At 44.1% G+C, this 23,311-nt stretch overlaps 1 protein-coding gene across 1 annotated transcript in view; it reads right to left on the reverse strand.

Annotated features, from left to right (window-relative positions):
* znf407 (zinc finger protein 407) overlaps window positions 1–23,311 on the reverse strand; it is a 143,926-nt gene that overhangs the window by 88,532 nt on the left and 32,083 nt on the right. The window lies entirely within an intron of this gene.

Genomic DNA, 23,311 nt, shown 5'->3' on the forward strand with positions numbered 1-23,311 from the left:
GCTGTTGTTGGAAAAAAAAAAACTTAATATGAGCAGCTTCCTTCGATATTCCTTGTTATCATTATTGTAAAGAAAAAATTTTTTAAATACTTTCTATTCTACTTTTTCCACAAGAGCATCAAACTGGCATTTGTCAGTGTCACTATTGGCATATTGATTACTCTCTCGCTGTGTGTATTTGTGTCCAACTCCCCAAGACGGGCCTCTGTCCTCTCTTCCTGTCACCAGTGGCCAGAGGGAGGGCGGAAGGGGGGGGGGGGGGTCAGCCATCACCGGCCTCCCCTCTCCTGTCCACCAGGCAGGGTCCTGCGCTGTCGGCGGGGAGGCGGCAGAAAGTTATGCCTCCTTACTGTGACTTTGAACTTCCTCAGATGAGGCATAAATATTGAAATATTGAAATGAAAGATGCGGCAGGAGCTGAGGGGATGGGAGGGAGAAGGGGAGGAAAGGGGATAGAGGATAGACGGATGGGGGGGGGTAGAGACAGGAGGCCCACTGAGAGAAAAGACAAGGCCCTCACCCCTCTGCCAGGCTGCGTTCTAGCGGGCCGACAGTTATGGATAGGAAACATTACTGCTGCTGGTAATTAAAGCAAAAACTAATACTGTCTCTTGGATGAGGGGGTTTCATAGTGAGCATCCATTTGTCACTGCGGCACACTCGCCAAAGCCAGATTAAATCACACACATATTTAGTCCTGCTGTGCACAGAGGATCCATCTATCCATCCATCCATCCATCTATAAAAATCTTCCCATGTGGGTCCTTTATTGATTGATAATCATCTTGTCTGTTTTTATCATTTTGGCTTCTACCTTCAAACTTTTTGCTCCTGGGTCTGCGGAACGTCTTACAAACTCTTATAGGGAATATTAAATCACCCATTGCAATTTTATGTTTGTTTGTTTTTTTTGTTTTTTTAGCAAGAATTTTTATTCACAAAAAAAAAAAAAAGGTAGAATAAGACACAGGAAAGAGCTTCACCTGCATTAATCCAAATCTCCTGATATCAGCTCCCAGAAATACTCGTAGGGTCAACTTCTACTAAGCAGTCCTCCGCGAGGCAGTTAGCGACTGACTGGAGTGACTGACTGACTGACTGCGGAGTGGCAGTGGAAAGGCCACTGGCTTGGAGGGGGGCTGGTGGGTGGTAGTGAGCGAAGACGAGGATGAGGGAGGAGGGGATGCCATGTCACCAGACGGAGGGGATCGGTGACACTGAGCGTGTCACAGGGTGATGGCTGCACTCTGCTAGGACCAGCAGCCCCTCCAGCGCTGTCAGAGGAACCGGCAGCTCCAGATACTGACACCAGCAGCCGCACTGACAGGCCAAACATGATTCGTCTCTGCGCGCCGCAGACGAGGCAGAGGGACGGAGGGATTTAAAGAAAGGAGAGGAGAAAGCAAATAAATGCAAAGTGAGCGTGTGTGTCTGCTGAACTGGACAAATCCTGAACGGCGGAAATAGAAAAAGAGAAAAGAGAGAAGCACCCATCAACTAATGAGCTGATTGGTTGAATTTTATTTCAGTCTGTTCTGATTGGGTGGACACGAATCGAAAGCCTAACAGCTAAACCACACTGCAGTGCAAATGTGTGGGAAACTTTAGTTTTACACGTGTCCCTATGAGAGAAAAACTTAAATATCACCTCAGTACCACTAAAAGCTCCTCAGCGTGCAGATTGCTTGTCTACACACAAAATGTCACATGAATCGACAGCCTCGGATAGGTCACCTGCTAGCTGACGTCCTTATGTATTCGGTACCAGATGAGTGGTTAGCAAAAAAAATACACAAAAAACTATTTAGGTTGGTCGATCCAATAAGACAAACAACTTGGAGGAAGGTAGGAGAAAGGAGGGATGACAATGAGGAGATAGAAATGGAAATATGGTGATCTGAGGAGAAAAACATGAAGGGGGAGAAGGAGGTAATGCCAAAAGGGGAGAGGGCAGAAAACCGAAAGGGGAGAGAAACAGGGAGGAGATGCAGAGGACTCGGACAGAGAGAGAGAAAGTGCAGCGAGACTGATCGCTGTTGATCTTCACGATAAGCGCTCCCGACAACTTGTGACCAAAGTGGCGCTTCGACACTAATCGGCCGTGAAGGCTGACCTGCAGCGAAGCAGCGCAGTTCAGATCGCATAGGGCCGGCACTGCGGCTCAGACGAGATGGGCCCGGACAGGAGACATCCAGGCATCAAAACTCCCTGAGAAATTGCGACATGGCTTCAGTGCACTGTGAGAAGAACATAAGAGGAAGGGGGGAAAAAAATAGCAAAAAGGCAAGCAGTGATACTCGTTGCTCTTGGCAGTGGAAGCAGACTTATCTGGCTTGAGATGAAAAGAGAAGGGCACTGGCAAAGGAGAGGAGTGAGGGAGTGACGGGAAGTGTCGAGGGGAGTGGAGGAGGATGGAAAAATATGAGCAGAGTAATAAAGGAAAAAAGAAAATACAAAGATCAATTTTATTGACAATTATCTGTGAGCTCTGCTGCTCTGAACCGGAGGATGACCTTGAACCGTGCCTGTCCGACCTCTGCGAGACACAAATTATGTGCGCGTGGACTGCACCAACAGGTCTGAGAACGCTCGTGAGCAGAAAGGAAGCAGGTCAAACATGCTCAAAATGAACTCTTGGTGAAGTAAACACGTGTAACACACCGTCCCCACCTCCCGCCAGTATTTTACAGGAGCATTTTTCGCTCAGACTGTCCCACCTCAGAGACAGCGGAAAGGAGAGCAGGGGCTTTGTGACAAATATCAGACACAATCAGTCGCCTGGTTTAAGCACTTTGAAAAGGGCTTATTGTGTTGGTCCGATGCTTAATTCAACATCATCAAACATCTGCTTGATTTTTGCATTCTTGAGTTTGGGGCCGTGGGTTAAATCAAAGAAGCAATTTGCAGACACAAATTTGGGCTCCGAAAAAATCCCTGATGGTCACATCTAATTATTACTTTTTTTTCTTAATCAAGAACCTTTAATCAGGAAAAAAAATGTTAAGATTAATCAGTGATGAGAATAATAGCTGCAGATGTAACCGTCACTACAAACCAATATTAAAACGATGTCACTAAAATTCTTAAAACCACTTCCTCTCATTGACATCAAGCACAACTATGTTTATCTATTTATTTCTTTTCCGCAAACGCACTCTCCATTGTTTGTGAATGACACCGCAGAGGACAATTTAAGTAGCTTAGGCAGAAGAAAAGCTCCGTCCAGCTGTCAGTCAGGACTTTTAATTTCCCAGAGTCCATTCCACACTTTTTCGACACGCTGGCCCTCTGCAGACGTATTATACTTTCTTAGATAAATATTTTCACTCTCTCCCTCTCAGAGTGGGCTGTCCTCTGTTGCCAAGGCGCTCCCACTGGCCGCCACGACAGTCGTGAGAAAGAAACGCGAAGCTATATTTTAATAAGCGGGGAACACGCTGTTTATTCAGTCGTTAATGACGACCGGCTTCCACTTAAGGGGCCTGGTGCAAAAAGAAAAAAAAGAAAAGAAAAGTGTGTTGGTTATGTAGAAATACATGAGATCTAATCATATCTGGCACCATAAATCATGTGTGACTGTGTCCCTTTAGGACAATTTACTGCAAGTAAACAGGAGCTAGGTGGAGAGTGGGGGTGGTGGAGAATGCATGTGCAAGACAGTGGGTATCCACATGCGTGTCGATATGCAGTGTGTCTCGAGAGGGAGGTGAAGTTCTGCCTCCATTTTATATAACGCATAGTATGGCTGTTAAGGGGTCTTTTTGGATTGACACCCACGCTGGTCACAAAGAAACAGGAAGCACAAATCTAATCAATACATTCTTTACCCCCTTCCTGTCTGATAATATGCCAATAGATTTGATAATGGCAGCAAAATTCAACCTAACCACCAGGACACAAGTGAGGTTGTCAGTCTGAGTTTTCCTCACATTTGTATATACACACACACGCGCGGTTGGTTAAATCAGAGACCGAAGCAGGGATTCTAGAAATATTCCATTATTGATCTGTTGTGGAAAGATGCTATCTCTTTACATGAGGAGCAGACCGCTGGAGCCAGAGCGCACACACACACACACACACACACACGACATCGCACACACATAAACAGCATTACTACAAACACATGACACGATCAGTGCTCGCTGTAGTCTCTGGAAAAATACATTAAAAAAAAAAAAACATGCACGGTACATTTGCACACTCGCAAATCAAACCCACTCACTGTCGCGCACGCGCACCTCACACACGTGCTACAGTGTGAAAATGCAACTCTCAAGACGCAAATATCTTGGTGAGCAATTACAAACCGGGCACATGAAGAAAAAAAGAAGGTAATGATAATAATGTTTACTTATTCACTAATGAAGTTAATTGCTGTTAAAGTCTGCAGAAACATTTCATGTTCTGTCTAAAGAAGAAGGAAAGTTTGTGAGAAGTGTGGGGGGGGGGGGTGTCACAGCCCTCTCTTCACTTAATAACACTTGTACACAACTTGAATTCTTTACCACAACAAATTGCTTACATTTATTCTGCATAGCTGAAAAATGAGTTATTTGGGAAAGGACAGAGAGAGTTGGTTCTCTCCTTTTTCTCCAGTCTGGGAGATATCCAGCACGCTACCCGCTATTAGTTCTGACTGCTTGAGCTTGGCATTCCTCTGCTTACAGTACACCGAAAATAGGACCATCGCTTTTCATTACTTGCCGTTTCCAGCAGAGCTTCACTCTTTCATTGCCACGGCATGCTAATGTACAGCAGGCTACTGTCATGTAAATTAAACTGTTTGTTTTGTTTGCCTTCCCTCCTTCAGCTGATTGTCAGAGCGACTTGCCAGGAGCAGCAGGTGTGTTTGTTTGTTTGTGTAGGAGTGCACCCGCGTTCGCAGCTTTGTGAGCCCGGGCTCCGGCTGCACAGCAACAAGTGAGCCTGGGAGTGTGTGAGCGCAGTGCGACTGCGTGTGCGTGTGTGTGTGTGTGTGTGTGTGTGTGCTCCAGAATGTGAAACGCAGAAATGACACACCGCGTGCAAACCTCCCAGTAAACCAGATGTGCTCCTGACCCTGAGCTCAGCCACTGAAATGCAAAGTCGGACCCCCCCCCGGCACAGGTACAACCAACTGTCACAAACAATGGGAGAATATGCATACCGTGGGATAAGGTTTGCTACAACATGCTCTCAATGTAAATCATATTTCAGAGGTTTCAAAGAGACGAGCCAGTCAGCCACCCAGCCAGCCAGCGCAGTGCTCAGCTGGATCTGCGCCGCCACTGAGTAAGTGAATGCAATAAAATAAAAAAAAATAAAAAATGAAAAACAAGTGACCGTGTTTACAGAGCTGCATTAAAACATGGAAACGTCGCTGCTGCTCATTTGTAGACAGAGTGAAATATCAAATGGCACTTGAGAGAAATAAGAACCCATCATGACTCCTCATTAAGAGACAGATGACAAGGATTCCCATCTCTAATTAGATAGAAGTGGCCATTTTTTTTTTTTTTTTTTTTTTTTTAGCATCAGCTGGAATGTGTTAGGGAAATAAACTCTTCAGCATCTGCAAAGAGGGTCATAAGAAGCTGCATTTCTCTCACATCTAATCAACAGCGACGAAATAATCGCATGGCCTGATCTATGCAACTTCTCAACAGACTAAAACTCATTTTCTTTTGGTGAGCAAATCAGTTGTTCAAAACATGGGATTCAACTACAGAAAGTGCTGTTTACTATGAGCAATACCTACCATCAACTACAGTTGAATCCATCCATGAGCGAGACCGCTTATGAGCCCTTCAGCTTTTCATGTTCTACTTTGTTTTAAGACCCTTACAATCCAGTTTCAAGTATTCTTTGTCATTAAAAAACTGCGTCAAAATCACAACAATATTCAACAGTATTTAAGTGGACTGATAAACTGTTAAAATGTAAATGTAAATAACGACTCCAGTCATTACCATGTCATGATCATTTATCAATATTCTCAGTTAAAGGTTGTTAATATGCAATTCCAGTTTCATTTCCATTTCCTATTCACTTTAGTTCATTTTCATTCCTTAAACAGGGAGCAGCACCATGGGCAGCCAGGACTGATTCCCCTTCGTTGTGCATCGGTGTCTCATCTGCTGCTGAAACTAAATGGTCAACATTTTAAATGTCTCGAGAAACAGTGTTCATTCAGATAAGACACTCATCGTTAAAGGTACAAAAAATATATATTTTTCGAACACCACTGCTGGAGCGGCGGAATTTACCACCAAAACAACCAGAGCCAAATTCGAGAACTAATTTTGAGCTCCCGAGCATCTCGTAGAGTTGTTTATTCCGCTCGGTGACTCACGTCTACAAAGATGCAAGCGCACCCGGACCCAGTTATACCAGCACGGCACACAGTGTGTTATGTAGTTTGCTGATAAGTTGCACTGCCAGAGGCTATTTGGTTAATTCTGAGTTACAATGGAGTATTCCTCAAAGATACAACTGACAAAGAAAAAGAAATCTTTTCCTTTAGCTGAAACACGAGCTGGCTATTAGGCTGAAAGCTAACCAAAAGAGTCTGAGTTTAGCCAACGTCTGAAAGGCAAGGGCACTGTGACAATTCTGATGTCATGTGGCAAGATCACAGCAGAGAAAGATGCCAAAACAAACCTGTGTGTAGCAAACTTCTCTGAGGGAATTCAAAACACAAAAACAAATGCACGACCAGGAGAGGCCCATCAAAGAATTATCAGGTGCTTCCAGTCTGCATCCAGTCTGGCAGGCCGTAGTTGCTAACTGCAAGGTATGAGTAATCGCATTTACAGAAAGCAATTTATTCCATGTAAGTCCAAACAGCTGCTGAAGAGCTCTCACAGGTTTGAAGCGCCTTCAGCAGTTGTGAGACTTAAGAGTGTGGCAGAAAACAATCAGAAGACGGAAACTCCACGGGGAGATCGACTTCCAGTTCTGCTTCAAGTAAGTAACCTATGGCCCCCCCCCCCCCCCCCCCCCACACACACACACACACACACACACACAACTCTCCCAGACTCTGCCAGTTATGTCCACCAACAACAGGCCCCGTCTGTCAGAGTGTATTATTCATCATGCCTTATCCTTGTGTTTGGCTTTCTCAGTGCCCCAAAACAAAAAAACAGCATGCTATAGCAACGTCAAAGTTCTGCAAAGACAGATCTGAAGTAACACAAACGCAGCCGAACTTAAAGTAAATTAGCCCTGCGTGATGAGTCGACCACGTCCGTCACTGTGAATCGCTCAGCTCCCCTTTAAAGCAAAGCAGATGCCATCGGAGCGGCCGCTGTGAAAGGGACTCTTCATACCACAATGACAAAAACAACAGAGAGCTTTTCAAACGTACAGATAATTCTGTGTTTGGCCCGTTTCTTTCACTTTTTTTTTTTTTTTTTTTAACGGACGAGGATGGAAATGGCCTTTCCACATGTAATGTCATCGCATGCGAAAAGAGCTCCAAACTTTGAGTTATCAAGAGAAGAGGCTGTATTCAAAAGTTAGAGCAGCGCTCACGGTGTGCTTGTGGACTAAGATGTGCCGCAAAGATGATGGATTTGGCCCGGAGTTGAAAAACATGTAAAACAGATCTCTGAATGCACAATAGAATTTGTATTGACGCTGGAGACTGTTTGACTTATGCTGACAACTGACTAAGGTCACAGCTTACCCGCCCTTCTCCGTGTTATTGGATACAACTCATACTGACGCACTTTTTTTTTCCTGTGTTTGCAGAAGTCATAAATCAATAATCTGTTGTGGGAAAGCCCCCCCCCCTGGCAAAAAAGAAAAAGTACATCCTTAAACTTTGGAAATTCTTAAAAACACACGGTAACATAAATCTACAAAGAGCCTGTTTCTCTGTCAAGGGAGAGGACATTCCATTAAGAAAAGCAACAAACATATGAGGATAATAATGATGCTCTGATGTGTCATTATTCTTGTTATCGGGGATATTTCAGGAGCTTCGAGTATTGTAAGCAGCTCTCCACCCAATCAGGGACAGAAACGGGAAAAGAAAGTTTAAATCCAGCTGCCAACATGCCACCTGTGCAGTGGTAAAATGATACAAGAAGGGGGTTCAAGTCAATAAAACGGGACAGAGTGAAGACAAAAAATGCCGTTGGATTTTAGTCTGAATCACATCCCCAGGGCCTTTGATTCTTGCTGGAGTTAACCGGAGCCCGAGTCTGGGGTTGACTGGGAGCATTTGATGTGGAAGTTTCCACTGACCCGGAGCTCCATGTCTCTCTGCCTGCTTATGCTAATGTGTGGCTGGGTCTCCCTCACCGTGGGTCGGCCTTAATGACTCGCAGGACGGAGGGGCGCAGCCAAAACAAGTCTCCTTGGTGGGCATCTTGTTAAATTAAAGACACAGGGCCACTCAGGGAAAGCTTTGGCAGCATTCGAACAACTGAGGGACTTCAGCAGGAGAGTCGGGAACAGCAGCTCCGCTGAGTAAACAACAGCAGGAACTCAGTCAAAACGAGGTGGGTTATCTGATACAAACAGGCAAATGAATATGCAAAAACAATAGTGTCAGCAGGGCAAAACAAACACATAGTTTATTCATTTGCATGAATGTTAGCAGACAGTCAAGTGTCGTTTCCCTCTTCTTGTTTGTGGACGTTCATATAAACCATGAAGCATGTGTTTGAGTTGAAGGTGTATGTGGAGTTTGACAGGTCAGAACCAACCAAAGCTGCGAGCAGGTTAGAGTGGAGCCCTGCAGGTCGGCAAGGGATGTCCCACCTCTACAGGCCAGGTAGAAAACAGAGTGGGAGTGTGTGCAATCATTCCTCCATCACACACACGCAAACCTGCACAATTACTCACAGCACACCACGAGGCTCTTTTCCCTCCTCCATCTCTCTTATTCTAATCTCAAGCTAATCTTTTCCCATTCTTACCTCCCCAAACCGGCTCATATTTCACCGCCCCATATCTTTACATTTTCTATTATCCAATCCTGAAAAATGTGACCAAAGCAGGCACCGGTTTGAAATAAAATATGAATCATCTTAGATAGAGATATGGTGTGGTTATTATTTATTTATCATGCGGGTTTTTTTTTTTATACCTTTATTCTCCGTTGGCCATCTTTGGCCTCTGTTTGCTGCCTCTGTTCCCCTCCTCTATCTCTTTGTGATATAAGTTATTCTTCCCACAACTCTGACATTTCTGTCAGCGGTTCAACTCATTTTTCTCCATTTTTTTCCAGCTTAACAAAGAAAAAAAAAAAAAACAATGTTTCCTAATGAAAAAAAGAATCAAGGTCCACTGACCAGCTACTGGTGTCTCATCTGATTGGGACACCCAGAATGTAATATGGTTCACACACACACACACACACACACACACACACACACACACACACACTCACACACACGTTATATCTACAACTGTGCCATATATATATATACTGTATAATAGAGAGGGAAATAGGAAATATGAAGCCTTCAGCCATAGTGCAGCACCATTACATATGAGGAGAGATCCCATCGGTCCGATTCTGTATTTAGTATTTCTCGTGAGTAATCTTTTGTCATTTTATCACACGAAATGAAATAATGGGGCAATCCTCTAATGAAAAATGAGGCAGTCACTGAGGCACAGAGGAGACTGGGAGACAAAAAAGGAGAGAAAGAGGTTTGGAATTTCTGGCCTCGAAGAAATGGAAAATGCCTCGTTCCGAAAACTGTCGTATTAAATTATTGACGGGAGAAATGAGCTTGTTTTCAATAAAGAATGTAACAAATCGTTGAGTGGTTTTGACTGAAGGTGAAATGTTTCATAAATTTCCAATTAGAATTTTTGTTCCCTTTTTTTTTTTTTTTTTTTTTTTTTTTTTTTTAAACACGACAACTAAGGTTGACTTTGTAAACGGTTTATATATCCGATATGCACTCCAGCATCACAGCAAAAAGAGCTGCAGTTAACCAGAAATAAAGAGACGGCATAAAATGCAAATGTAGTTTCCACAACACAATGTAAAAAAGCACAAAAGTAATATAGCACAAAAGTTTTCTAAAATGCAAAAAAACTAAATCTGTAATATGTGAATTCATGAATACATTTATCAAGTGAAGAGATGTCTTCACTGGCCCACTTCTTGGTATTTTAAAAAACTCACACTTCTATGGAACATTCTACAATCAGCAAGTCAATTGGTGACTAATTGGTGTTAGGGTGTCAGGATAGGGTATAAAAGGAGCGTCCAGCAAAGGCTCAGGCTACGGCTACACGAAAACATTTTCCACTGTAAACGATACTTTTGCTTATCGTTTGGCTGTCGCGGCCACACGGAGCCGGCGTTCCCACTACCCCAAAACGATAGTTTTTGAGAACGGGTTCCAGAGTGGGAAGATTTGAAAACGGTGTCGTTTCGTTTCCATTGTTACAGCGAAAACGGATTTGTTCACGTCTGCACAGCCACATGGCTAACGCCAGTGACGTATACACATACGTCAGTGACCAGAACAAAAAGCGGCTTCTATTCAAAATCCGGAAGAAGAAGACAACACAACAAGGACAGACAGCGATCATCATGGACCCCACAACATTGATAGCAGCACTGCTGCAGACACTGCTAACTACAGCGGCATTGTTGAAGGAACAACGTGAGCTTCGCGCTGGTAGAAGTAGGGGCGTACACGCATGCGCATTGCTTCTTCTATTGTTCTGGTGTAACCGGTGGGGGTGGCTTCCAGCGCACCTAGAGGTGTTTCGTGTGTACTGCATCGTTTTCAGCAAGCGTCGCGTTGTCATGTGGACAGAGAAGCTCCCCTGTGTGGTCGAAATCGTTTTCGTACCCGTTTTAAAAAAACCCTCGTTTCGTTTTCGTGTAGCCGTAGCCTCAGTCTTTCCAAGCAAGGACGGGTCACGGCTCACCACCGCGTGCTAAACTCTGTCAGAGAATCGTCAGTAAGTTCCACAAAGAACATCACTCAATGCAAGATCGCAAATAAATCTCGGGTTTTCAACAGCGGCAGTGCAGATGATTGTGAATTCAGTGAGGTTCAGCGAGTCTGGGGAAATGAGCATGAGGACCCATCATTCCACCACAGTCAATACAACCTCATAGACCTGGGAGTACATAAGAAGGCCATTTTCACTCACACAGTCTGCCACTACATCCAGAAATGTAACTTGAGACCGTGTTAAGCGAGGAGAAAGCCATATGTCAACTCTGTGCCGAAATGGCGCCGAGTTCTCTGGGCGCAAGCTCATCTTAGATGGACATAGAGACAGTGAAGACGTGTCCTGTGGTCAGATGGCTCCATGTTTCAGCTGCTATTGGGAAAAACTGATGTCTGCTTCTACCTGCCAAAGATGAGTGAAACCATCTGGGCTGTAATCAGAGAAAAGTGCAAAAGACAGCGACTGTAATGGCATGAGTGACTTTCATACATGCCATTGACAGGTGAATATTTGCATAATATATATATATACATATACACACATTTATATCTTGGAAGCATATGCTGCCATCACAACAACGCCTTTTCCAGGGAGGTAAGTTATGTCAGCAGGACATTGTCAAACTTCATACAGTATGACTTACAACAGCGTGGCTCATACACAGAGTGTGTGTGCTTGACTGGCCTGCCAGCAGTCCAGACCAGCCTGCTATTGAAAATGCATAAAGCATCATGGAGACGAGAATCAGTCAACAACAACCACCATGGACCGTTGAGCAGCTGAAATCTTGTGCTCAGCAAGAATGGACGGAGATTCCTCTGGAAAACTGTAGCAATTCATGGCCTCAGTTCCCGAATGATTCAAAAGCGGAACTGAAAGGAAGGCTGAGGTAATCATGCCTCTGTCCCAACTTTTTTTTTTTTTTTTGGTGCATTACTGGCATATAAATTCAAAACTTCATTTTCATTTTCTCGAAATACAATGAAGATGTTTAGTGATGACGTTTAGAATTCCTTTGGACTTGCCTGTTGAAACTGGACTCAAATGGACAAATTCAAGATCCAAGTTTTTTTTTTTACATAAATTCAATAAATTTGCCCGAACTTTTCTGGAAATCGGGTTTATGCCACACATTTATACTATGATGCAAATATTATCGAAATATCTTAAAACTGGCACCCGTTTGGAGCATCTGGACCGCGTTAGCTCTCTGATTACTTTAGATCTTAATGCGGTACGCTTTGCATCAAAGGCTTGTCATTGAGTATCACTGGCTTCCTTCACTGTTTGCAAATGGATTCAATCAATCAGCTGTCATGTCGCGTAAGATCAAATGCAGTTAAAGCAATGAACCACTTAACTTAATCCAGCTTATGGTGCAGAAGAAGGAGAGTTTGGACGAAGCACAAAAGTAACAAGTAAACAAGTGGGAAGATCAATGGTATGGAAATGGGGATGACATGTATTAATAAGAAGGAAAAAAAAGAAGAAAACCACATGAAAATCATCCACTGCAAATTCACACTAACAATCAAATATCCAGCGGATCTTCACCTTTAGTAAACCAGTCATTTTCAAGTCAATAATCTAGATGAAATCCATCCCCTCGCAGAGCGAAGACAGAAACAAGTAGCTTCCTCTTACTCGTCTTTCATCTCTTACAATCGAGTGCAAGTCGGTGCACATGCATGTCTGCATGCATGCAACTGCTGTTAGCCGTGTGTGTGACAGACATACACTCCTTCCACGCATATGTGTTTAATTAAAGGCAGAGTTTTGGCATCTCAGGCCGCCGCAGCCAGCACGCGCGCACACATCCGCAGAGACCGAGCGAACCAAGGAAGGAGGCTGAACCTAATGTGCATAATTAACTTAACCCCCATCACTTGACTTTAAAAGGGCTGTTTTGAGGACTCAGCCAGGCAAATGGAGGCTGGGAGAGTGGTCCTTTATGTCTAAAATATTCATTACCGTGCTTCAGAGCCTTTTTGAGTGTCCTCTGATTTTTTGTTTTCTCGGTCTGGAGAACAGATTGTTGCCAAGCATCCGGAGATGACAGAGTCGGTTAGCTGGAAATGGGACAAGTTACCGTTTCAAATTAGACATGTGAAATTTACAAAAAACAACAACCAAAACACACACTACAATGGAAAAGCCTGGAAGTGGTTACGATATTCTACTTGTGACTTTGTAACAAGAGACAAGTTAGTCTTTTCATGTGAAATGTGGAGTAAACCGGCCGAGAAAAGCTGTCATGAATCCAGCCGAAGAGGAGTTTAGAGAAGGACGGAGGATGGGAACGGGAGTGACTGGCCAAGAAAATCTCTCGCCCTCTGGCCTGGTCCTTCTCCTCCTCCACCTCCTCCTCCTCATCCTGCTGTGCCAGTACTGACTGCTACCAGCCACACACTTCACCTCCCATCAGGGTCAGGGTGGCAGCGGAAAGGTCAGCTCGCCGACAGCTGATTGGCCAGGATGGCTCCAGTCAGCAACCGGTGGCCAATGGGCATCCTGACGCACCTGATGTGACACACACCGCTCCGAGCGTCCTCTCCGCACAACAGGCCGGAGAGGAGAGGCATGGCGAAAACAACAAAGCATGCAGCTCTGCCCACAAAGAGAAACAGGAACGGACTGCCCGGTCCCGCAGCAAAACAAATCAAAAACTGAAAGTTTACGGAGGGACTTTTTCATTTATTCAAAGCTTGAAGTAAAGAATGAGGAGATAATGCAAAATGAAGACAAAAAAAAAAAAAGAATACTGAAAATCGTCAGCAATGAGAACACGATGCTGGCAGAGCTCCAGTGAGGACTGAATTAGACCTAACAGCCGCAGCTGCTGGACTAACTACTGAGGTCACCTGCAGGCCAGCAGCCTCAATTGTCGCTAATGAAGTACCAAAAAGACTCCGCATGGAATGCTGCAGATATAAATACTCAACGGGCTTAAACTGTCCACACCTCACTTATGGAGGAAGAGCCACTCACGCCTTGAATAGTAGTTAGCAGACTCTGATCCCTAGATTGTGCTGGAGAACCAGCAGAATTGTCATGCATTTCATGATTCTGAGTTAAGAATCATGAAATGCATGACAAATCAATTGAGGAGATTAGAATGGATATATTCCTATTTCTGTGTATTAAGCAGTGGGAAATGCATATTCATAATTGTCCAGTTGCTAATTATCCACTAACTGGAGTGTGTGTGTGTGTGCGCGCATGTGTGTGTGTGCATGTGGTTATTTAATGGGTAATTAGCCCAGAAAGAAAAAAAAAAATAGAAAAAACAATATGTGCAGTACTTCAAACAGCAGCTTCTGTTACACCAAGTCTACAAATGTATCTGTGATGGAAAAAACAAGATACTGAAGTAAGTCAAAACCACACACACACACACGCACACACACTCAAAGAAAGACAGACTTGAGCAGGGCTATAAAAAGTGCAAAGGGCCAAACTGCAGGGCTGTGTCTGTTTGTGCATGTGTGAGTGTGCGCCTGGCGGCGGAGCTGTTCATGTGGCTCACACTGGAGCAGATCAAAGGAGACGCATCATTTTTGGGCATGTGCGCACCAGCAGCCCCCTCCCCTCCCCTCACCCCTGCACACCCACACCCTCCTCCCCACTGTAACAGAACACAATAAGAACCAGCAGATCCGTCGTCAGCGGCTGATGTGGACGGACACGAGCAGGAAATGGATTTGGAAACCTCCTCCAGCGCTCTGTCACATTCCCTCGCACTCTGATGCTGACAAACAAGACGCATCACCGTTCTGTTTGACCGCCCCCTTCGCAGCCCTTTCTCGTTCGCCCTCCCTCATAAGTATTTGACTTATGCAGGAAATGTGGGTGGAGTTAACTGCTGCTGCTGCTGCTGCTGCTGCTGCTGCTGTTGTTGTTGTTGTTGTGCCCTTGAGCACACATGCCAACCTGAACAAGTTCACGTCCAGCTGAGTAGATGCTAAAATTTGTTTGGGAGCGCTGGGTGGGCTGGTGGGTAACTCTGTGTGTGTGTTTGTGTGTGTGTGTGTGTGTTGGTACGTCAGTCATAGTTTTAATGGTGCGCTTCATTCACTACAGTTCGGCCCTGAAACAAACTCTTGACTTTAGAGGTTTATGCTAAATATCGAAAGAGGAAAAATGAGCCGAGCTGCGAGCAGAAAAAGAAAAAAAAAAGGAATTTGTTGACAATCAATTCATTTTCAAGTCAGACAATTCCGCTTTTACATTAACTTTTAATCATCTTCACCTTGGAATGAATATTCCAACAATAACACAAGACTTAAAAATAATGAAAACTGATAATTAGTGGCACTTTCAGCGTTCTACTCATTTCCCTCGAGCAGTTTTCAAGCATCCTTCCTTGGCCAGAAAAGGAATAACCTCAGACATTATGTTCGAAGGGAGAACATAAAGCGTGTTTGTTTGTGGGTGGTCTCTCAGTCCGGTAAGCTCCTCCCATCCCATAGACACCCCATCATCCCAACACCACCACTCTGCCACCGTAAGACTCTGCTAATATTTGCCCAGCTCACTTCTAATACACATCAGCATCAGGAGTGTGTTTTCACTGTGCTGTCGCAGGCCAGAGAAAATATTTGACTCTCTCGCTGCTCCCCCACCTCCTCTGAAAAAGCCCACCTCTCCCTCCGCGGGGCCGCCATCCCTCCCAACTTTCTCCAGACATATGCCAACTGCCCCCCCCCCTCCCATAGACAAATGGAGAGTGAATTTGCTTAGCAAATTGTTGCGCTGCCTAAAACGACAGGACTTGTGTGGTAAAGATACATGTAAATAGTCGTCGGGCAGAAACGGATTTTCCGTGATAGCTGGCCATTAGGCTGCAGCTCTTCAGCGTGGAGGGGTGTTATTGGAAGGGAAACCCTACACGGCTGCACACACGCACCCTCTAGATAGTCCAACCAAGGCCTCGCTCACGCACAGATGGAGACATGTGCATTAACACTCCACAACTGGCGTGTTTTGCTTCTCATTTTTCCTCCGCCTTTGCGAAACATCATGACATTGTGGAGCCAAGCCCATTAAGGTAGAGCTTAAAGCAAACATTACAGTGTCATCAAACCACTTGAGACCTCCCCGTTCACCGAATATCAAAGCCAGAGGAGCTGTCAAAAGCCGATATTAATCAATGTCAAACTGAACAGAAAATTGTTTCCTCCTCTCCACCCAAAAGGCTCTGATTTAGAGCAATCTTGAACCCTCTGGAAAAGAAAAAAAAAAGAATCCACCTCCGAAACACCGCAGTGAGAAGAAGAAGGAAAAAAAAAAGAGAAGGCAAGTAGAGGCAAAGAAGGGGAAAGAAAGGAGAAAAGAAAAAAGTCAGGGTCTAATTAGGAGTAATTACAGCCTTTTCATTTCCAACATGATGAAATAATTTGATTCTTTTTAAAGAAAGGGGTCTGGTTTGCCTCAACGCAGACAAAGCGCCCCTACGTCGAGACTTGAGAGCTGGAGCAGGACAATGGCGGTCCTTCTGAGAGTCGAGCGTCACACCGGCCCATAAATCATGCCAAAGGTAGGCTTCAGACATGGCTATTTGACTGTGCCTCGCTGATGGCCGCCATGCAGGGGTGACCCACATTAGCGAGATAAAATAAATATGGGCAATGGCAGCGCTGAGATGGAGGGGAAGTGACATGTTAGAAGGAGAAAGGGGACATACGTCACCACAAAACACTTTGGCCTGAACAGACACCCACAGCACATCGATACAGGAGCATGTTGTTCCAATTCACTCCGTAGCTATGAATAAGAGACATGGGTGTATTTTTGCTTCATCCAGCAGGAACTATCCCAGTAAGGATGGAAATAATCAAACGCACTCTGGTGAAAGGAAGAAGAAGGCCTAAAAGATGTGGCTGGGGTTTTAAAAGTGATGGAGCAGGCAAGAAAATGTTTCATCTGCGAGAGGAGGAAAGTCTGAGGGTGCAGTTGGAGGAGAAAAGAGAAGAAAGAGAAATAAGGCTGCTTGGGCATAATTACAAGTAAAATGGGGAGAAATTAGCATAGAGAATAAGGGCTTCTAGTTTGTGTCTCTCTTAGGCATCCTCCCAGAGGTTCTCCCAGCTAAGGTAAGAAACAACTCAGGCTAACTTTGACTTCTTTTCATCTTACGAGGGACAAAGCACATTAAGGGCTTTCACAGCTTAAAAAGCCTCCCTAATCAACACCAACTCTTTCATGTGCTCGGAAATAAAGAGAAGAGAGATTCCTGTTTCCAAGGGCTAACAAGTATTGAGAGTGACTTGACTCAAGGATGAAACTGGAAATTGTGTGAATTGAGTGTTGGAAAAAACAGAAACATCCATCTTAATCGGACATGTTTGTAAAAATATATCAGTTCCAGTGCTATAAATCTAAAAGAAAAAATTAAATAAAAAAAAACGTACTCTTGTGCTGTTTTAACAACATTATTGAGTGAGTAATTCAGATTTGCAGGGATTTACGTCACACTCGGGCAAAAAATATCCCATCTCTTCATGTCCAACTCAAATCATGCATTCGACATACCTCAGAGGTGGAGAGTCAAAACTATTTTGCCCTATCTCAGCTGCCACCAGCCAAGAGGCCGGGAACACCCTGGACAGGTCGCTTCTCTAACATGGGGCCTTTTTGCCTGTTGACAGCAAATTCACATCAGCAGTTATATCGTTTACTTAAAGCTGCAGTCTGCAACTCTTTTTCAAGCATAATGCCTGGAACTGTCCGGGGATTCTGAAAGTAGTACATTAAATACCCCAATACAAAAAAAAATTTGTTCTCTAGGTCCCCTATATGTCCCGCTATGTCCCTCCAAAGCCAGCAGGTTTGTTTACAAAATTGCAGACCGGACCGGTAAAAGGTAACCAATCAGGTTACGAGCTGGGCTCTGCTGCCTGTCAATCACCGATTGTGCACGCGCGATACAAGGTAGGCTCGTCCCCACGCTTATTTATCTGGACTATTGAACTTCATTACGGGCTAGTCTACTTACTGTGTCTTCCATGATCACAAATGACAGGTGAGTTGATGAATGAGGAGTCGTGTATGCGCATCTGGCGTGCACGTAGACGTGCACGAGTTCTCATGTGTTTTGATGGGGCGGGACAGGAAGTTGAATAACTTTTTATTTTTCGGTTAAAAAATAAGCATTTCTTGCATTTTGCGACTACGGAGGTCACCGTTTTCAACTTCAAGCGTTCTGATAGATCATGTAAACTCTTAAAATGCCAAAAATTAGGACTTTACATATGACAACAACAAATCCTGCAGACTGCAGCTTTAAGAAAGAAATTGCATCATAAGTGTCTCGCAGTAGCGTCTAATTTCTTTTAATTCAGACTAGGATATATGACATCTTGTTGGGTTTGCTTTTGATTGTCCAAAGAGGGACTAATTTGTCATTGTGAAGAAAAACTACTGAACCAGGAAGAAAGCTGCATTCAGGAACTATCTTCCTAAACGGCTGATTCATGTGTTTTTGAGCTTGTTTTTTCTTTTCTTCTTCTTTCATGTACACCTATAGGTGAGCTCCACCAAGCTTTAACACTTGCAGAAATTGTTAAACATTGTTGGGTGTGGTCTTTTCTTCTGCCATAAGGTGACAAAAACAGAACCCAGAATATCGTCAGGCATCAGGTACACTGGAAGACAAAGGGGCAGGCGGGCCGACAAGATGCACAGCAGAGGCTGACTGAGCCCAGCCAGAGAGGCCAAGTAGGGAAGTTGAACACCAGCACTCGTGCTCAGCATCAGTAGCCTGCCTACAGTCAGCTTGGAGCAATCTCCTCCAACTCTGCTTGCCAATCAAGAGACCTGGACCGCTCCCTTAGGCTCAGTTGTGTGTGTGTGTGTGTGTGTGTGTGTGTGTGTGTGTGTGTGTTTGTGGGCGGGTCAAAGGGTTGCCCTGCCGTATCCCTGTAAGAGCTCTTCCACAAGGGCAGAAAATAAAGACAAATAATTAGCCTGAAAGAGTTAACTGGTATCCGTTTCTATCAAAGAAAGCGAGAATGTTGTGTCTTAACATGCATGCTCTGCATTAAAAACAACCCTGGTAACTTTGAGCTTCAATCCAAGCCACTAAAACCCAAATAATATGTTTATTTTATGTTATATTTGAGACTATATTGTCTCAAATCTTTTCTCAGACTGAGGTCATTTCAGCAAGCCTTCCCCTAACAGAGCTGCCACCATGAGTAGGCTTCCTCTCTCCCTCTCATCTTTACATCTGTGGGTTGCCCGTGTTCATCTTCTACTGTCAGGAATATTCCTCTCTGCCCTTCTTGCTACATTAAATAATTTGCAGTTTGCAGAAGGATGTGCAGATGTGAGTCCCTGTCATATGCCGTTAGACTATTTGGCCTTTAGTTGCGTCATTCTCTGCAGGTTCTAGTCAAAACCTGGAATCACTGGATGGAAATCTGTTGTATGAAAAGGGATTTTTGCCTACGAGATGATGTCTGACCTGTCAGGGCGATACACCCCTTGTCTGCACAGCTTCACATTTATCTGTGTGCATGTGTGAGGGGGTATGTCTGCGTGTATCTGTGTCCGATTCCAAGAGTACCGGAAAATAAAAGCAACAGAGATGATGGAGGTCAGAGCCCCCTTTCATGCTTACAATCATAGCAGAGGCCCCACTGGGCGTGTAAAGCTGAGCTGAGCATCTGTCTGTCTCTTCTCTCCTTTCCAGACCGCACACACACAAACACAGACAGGCTGAGATATAGACGTAACTACCCGCACAGGCTTTCCCTTTCCCTTCCTTGCCTCCCCGTCCACCTGGCCGTTTGATGATGCCTCACTCGCTCATGACAATGCATCGATTTTACTTCTAACCGCTGTGTAAGCCGTCCGCCTGGAGGAATCCATTAGGGCCAAACAGTTCTCATCCTCCCATTGAGTGACAGCCATGACAGCCTCCAACCCCAATTGCCTCATTGCAAACTGACAGCTCTGCACTCAAACAGGCCTTTTTTTTTTTTCACAGCAGCTCTAATAGTTTAAAACGCTTACCATTACCAGGCACAGACACAAGGGGTCCAGAAAGTGGCCAGGAAGGGTGAGCAGCTGTTGGAGGTAAAGCGTTTTGGCAGGCCGGCTTCTGATCGCAGCCACAACTCCTCCCGTCTCTTGCATGCCTGCATCCAATGTGTCTATTCCCTATTATTTTCTAACAGCAGGTATCTGGAAAGGCTCTCCAAATGGGAAATCCTTGATCTCTACATCAACCTGCCCTTGCATTTTCCGTAGAAAACCAACCAGGATAAAAACTACTATTCAGACCCTCCACCACTGAGAGGTAAACCACTGACAGCTGTAACAGTGAGACGTTTATTCACCATTTTTGACCATGACCCCGAGGATCAGCTTACACCTTTGGCAAATTGCGCTTCCCAAGGCTACCACGCGAGATATGAATACTTTCTATGTGTTCAACAAACTTGCAGTTGTGCTTCTTGTGGAGTTTGAAGTGTAGAGTGTAATTTGTGAATGCACGTGTGATTGGTGCAAGTGTGAATTACACGCGACTGCCTTTATGCAGGAGGGCAAATGTTTGTGAGCTGAGCTAAGGTGGCCATTTTGCCACATTCAGAAGTTGTAACCAAGTTTGCGGGGTACAGGCCTCATCATTGGTCTGGTAACATGCTGATTCTCTAAACCTTGACCACATACATATGCTTGATGTCTTAGCGCTGAGTTTTTACTTTAAACCTGCAAAGAAAACTAAAGTGCACTATGTGGACTTACTCATACAAGGGGAGGGGGTCGTGTCGGGGAAGAGGTTCTCCCAGTAACTTGTCAGACTGGGAGGTGAGCGGCTATATTTTCCATATCAAATGTCTAAAAACTCTGTAAATCCCGTTCCGAGTGCTGCACAAACGCTGTCAGCATGTGACGCCAAGGCTCCCTACGACGCATGTTCTCCATCTCAGCAGCCACTCAAGAAGAAAAAGCATGACCTCACATAAAAATGACCCCAGGAGGAAATTCAAGTGTCAGACACATACAGAAATATGCCTGAAAAGAGGGGAAAAAGGAGGGGAGCAGTGAACAAGTACTCGGTGATTAATTAGCTAATAATTAAGTCACGAGGTAATATGCATTTTTCAATTAATTAAACCTTGCCTCGCTCCATAAATCAAGCAAAACTGTCATTGTTTCGCAAATTAAATATATACATTTCCAAGCAAAAATACTGTTGATTGCGGCACTGCAGGGCTCATCAGGGAGGGAGGGCATGACGTGTGTGTGGCAGGCATCGATTCAAGCAAGTGCCCCCCACCTTCCCAGCAAAAAAAGAAGGGGAAAAAAAAAAAAAAACCTTTGACAGGCCCACGAGTCAAAGGCGGCGCCAGAGGCCTTCTCCAGCTTTACTCCAAATCACACACGACCTGCTTTCTGCACGGAACATTGCAAAAGGGTGTGAATTGCATTCAGTTCCACTGAAATATTAATGTATTGCATTTTCTTCCTGCGGAAAAGATTTTATTTTACTTTATTTCTCCCCTTTTACAGACACAGACTGTCATCGAATGATACACCGCCGTGCATCCAATAGGCTTGTTCAAGCAAAGTGACATAATATCTTTGCTTGCTTTCATAGCTCACAAAGGAAATTCATTACTTCACATCTGCAAACGCAGGAGCCAATAGATGCAATCATTATCCAAAATATATTGTTTGTCACCGATAGCAAATTACGACGTATTTTTCTTCCCAATGGTTCAGACGTTAATTTGCTGAAACATGTTGTAAAATGACACAAACAAAGATGCACTTGCACGCTCGCACACACACACACACACACACACACACACACACACACAAACATATAAATTCCAAGTGCCATGTGACACCCAGACGTGTAATGAACAATATGAACCACTGCCATCGTTATCCTACATAATGTATTTGTTATCACTGCTCCAATAATGAAGTGTCTGTTTGATGGTTAGTACAAAGTCCCATTGCTCAATTGCTTTTCATAGAATGGCATCAATATATCCATGTGCCTGGAAAACACACACACACACACATACACACACGCTTACATATAAGCAGACATGGAAACTTCAGATGCCGTTCATCAAAAAAAAAAAAAAAGTACGGCTTAATGCAACACTCGTATCACACCATGTTAGCTTTCCCTTTTCCTTCTGTATCTGATCTGCAATGAAAGAAAATTAAATCTTCATTTCTAACTGTGCTAAAACAGACAAGACTCCAACATGTTGATGTTAACCACTGCGTGGATTTATCTGACATACTGGAGAATATTAGGCTGCAATTCTCCGTTTAGGCGGCGTACTAGATGCACTTTATTGTGGCCATTTAGCTGTGAATCCTAAATCCAAAAGGTGGCTACAAGTTGGAGCCTGAGCCAGAGATTTCCTGCTCTCTTTTTTTTTTTCTTCTCTCTTTTTTTTTTATATGCGCCCAAGTTTTTTGAAGGAACTTGGTTTTGTCTTAACCATTTTGCCCTTGGCTAGCATACTAATATGGCCTTGGGTTGGAATAAATTAAAGCTCAGATTAGCAGGAAGGATGAAGAGGAGGTGTTATTTTTGGAAATTAGAATATTTGTTACATTATTAAAAGGGGGAACATCCTTTGATTCCTCTCGTTTTTTCTTTTCTTTTTTTCCATCCCCTTTCCTTCCTTACTGAGATAGTGCCCAAACTGCCTACCTGTGTAAAAACAGAAGTCTTCAGTGGACATGAACGTGGCTTCAGGACATGAGGGGGAGTGTGTGTGTGTGTGTGTGTGTGTGTGTGTGTGTGTGTGTGTGTCTCTCCTGTAGCCTGGCATTGTGCTCGGCACGCCACACAAACTCTGAATTTACTGCCACAGCAAATTTCCTGCAACCCCCTCTCCCCCTCCCAAGTTGCCTCCTTCATGATTCAATCAAATCTCCTTTGTCGATGGAATTAACGCATGTGGTATTAATAATGGATTGGCCAACACCGTCCAGTGCTTTTTTTTTTGAATAGAAGTACTTTTTAACAGAGCCGGGGCTCCTTTTCATTCCTCTCGATCGGAGTGAACAAATCAAATCAGATTCAGGTGCATTTCCACTCACGGACACTCTCTCAGCTGAGGCAATAACAAACTGTTCCTTCATCTTGTCCCACTGGTATACATGGTTGACCTATCAAGAAAGACAGAATAAAATGCTTCACTTCGCTAATGTTGTTTTCTTAAATGATTTTATGACAAGGGAGCAACAAGGCTGAAACAGGATTAGTCCACTGTGTCTGAAAGCATTTAGCTAAAAATTGACTGTGTACTGATTTTATTTTAATCACAACAGACCGTTTTAATTATTGCAGTAATTAGTAAAATATATGTGCCCGCTCACCTAATATTGATCCATATTGTCTGTACAG

This window comes from Odontesthes bonariensis, chromosome 5, assembly GCF_027942865.1.
Source record: "Odontesthes bonariensis isolate fOdoBon6 chromosome 5, fOdoBon6.hap1, whole genome shotgun sequence".
Lineage (NCBI taxonomy): Eukaryota > Metazoa > Chordata > Actinopteri > Atheriniformes > Atherinopsidae > Odontesthes > Odontesthes bonariensis.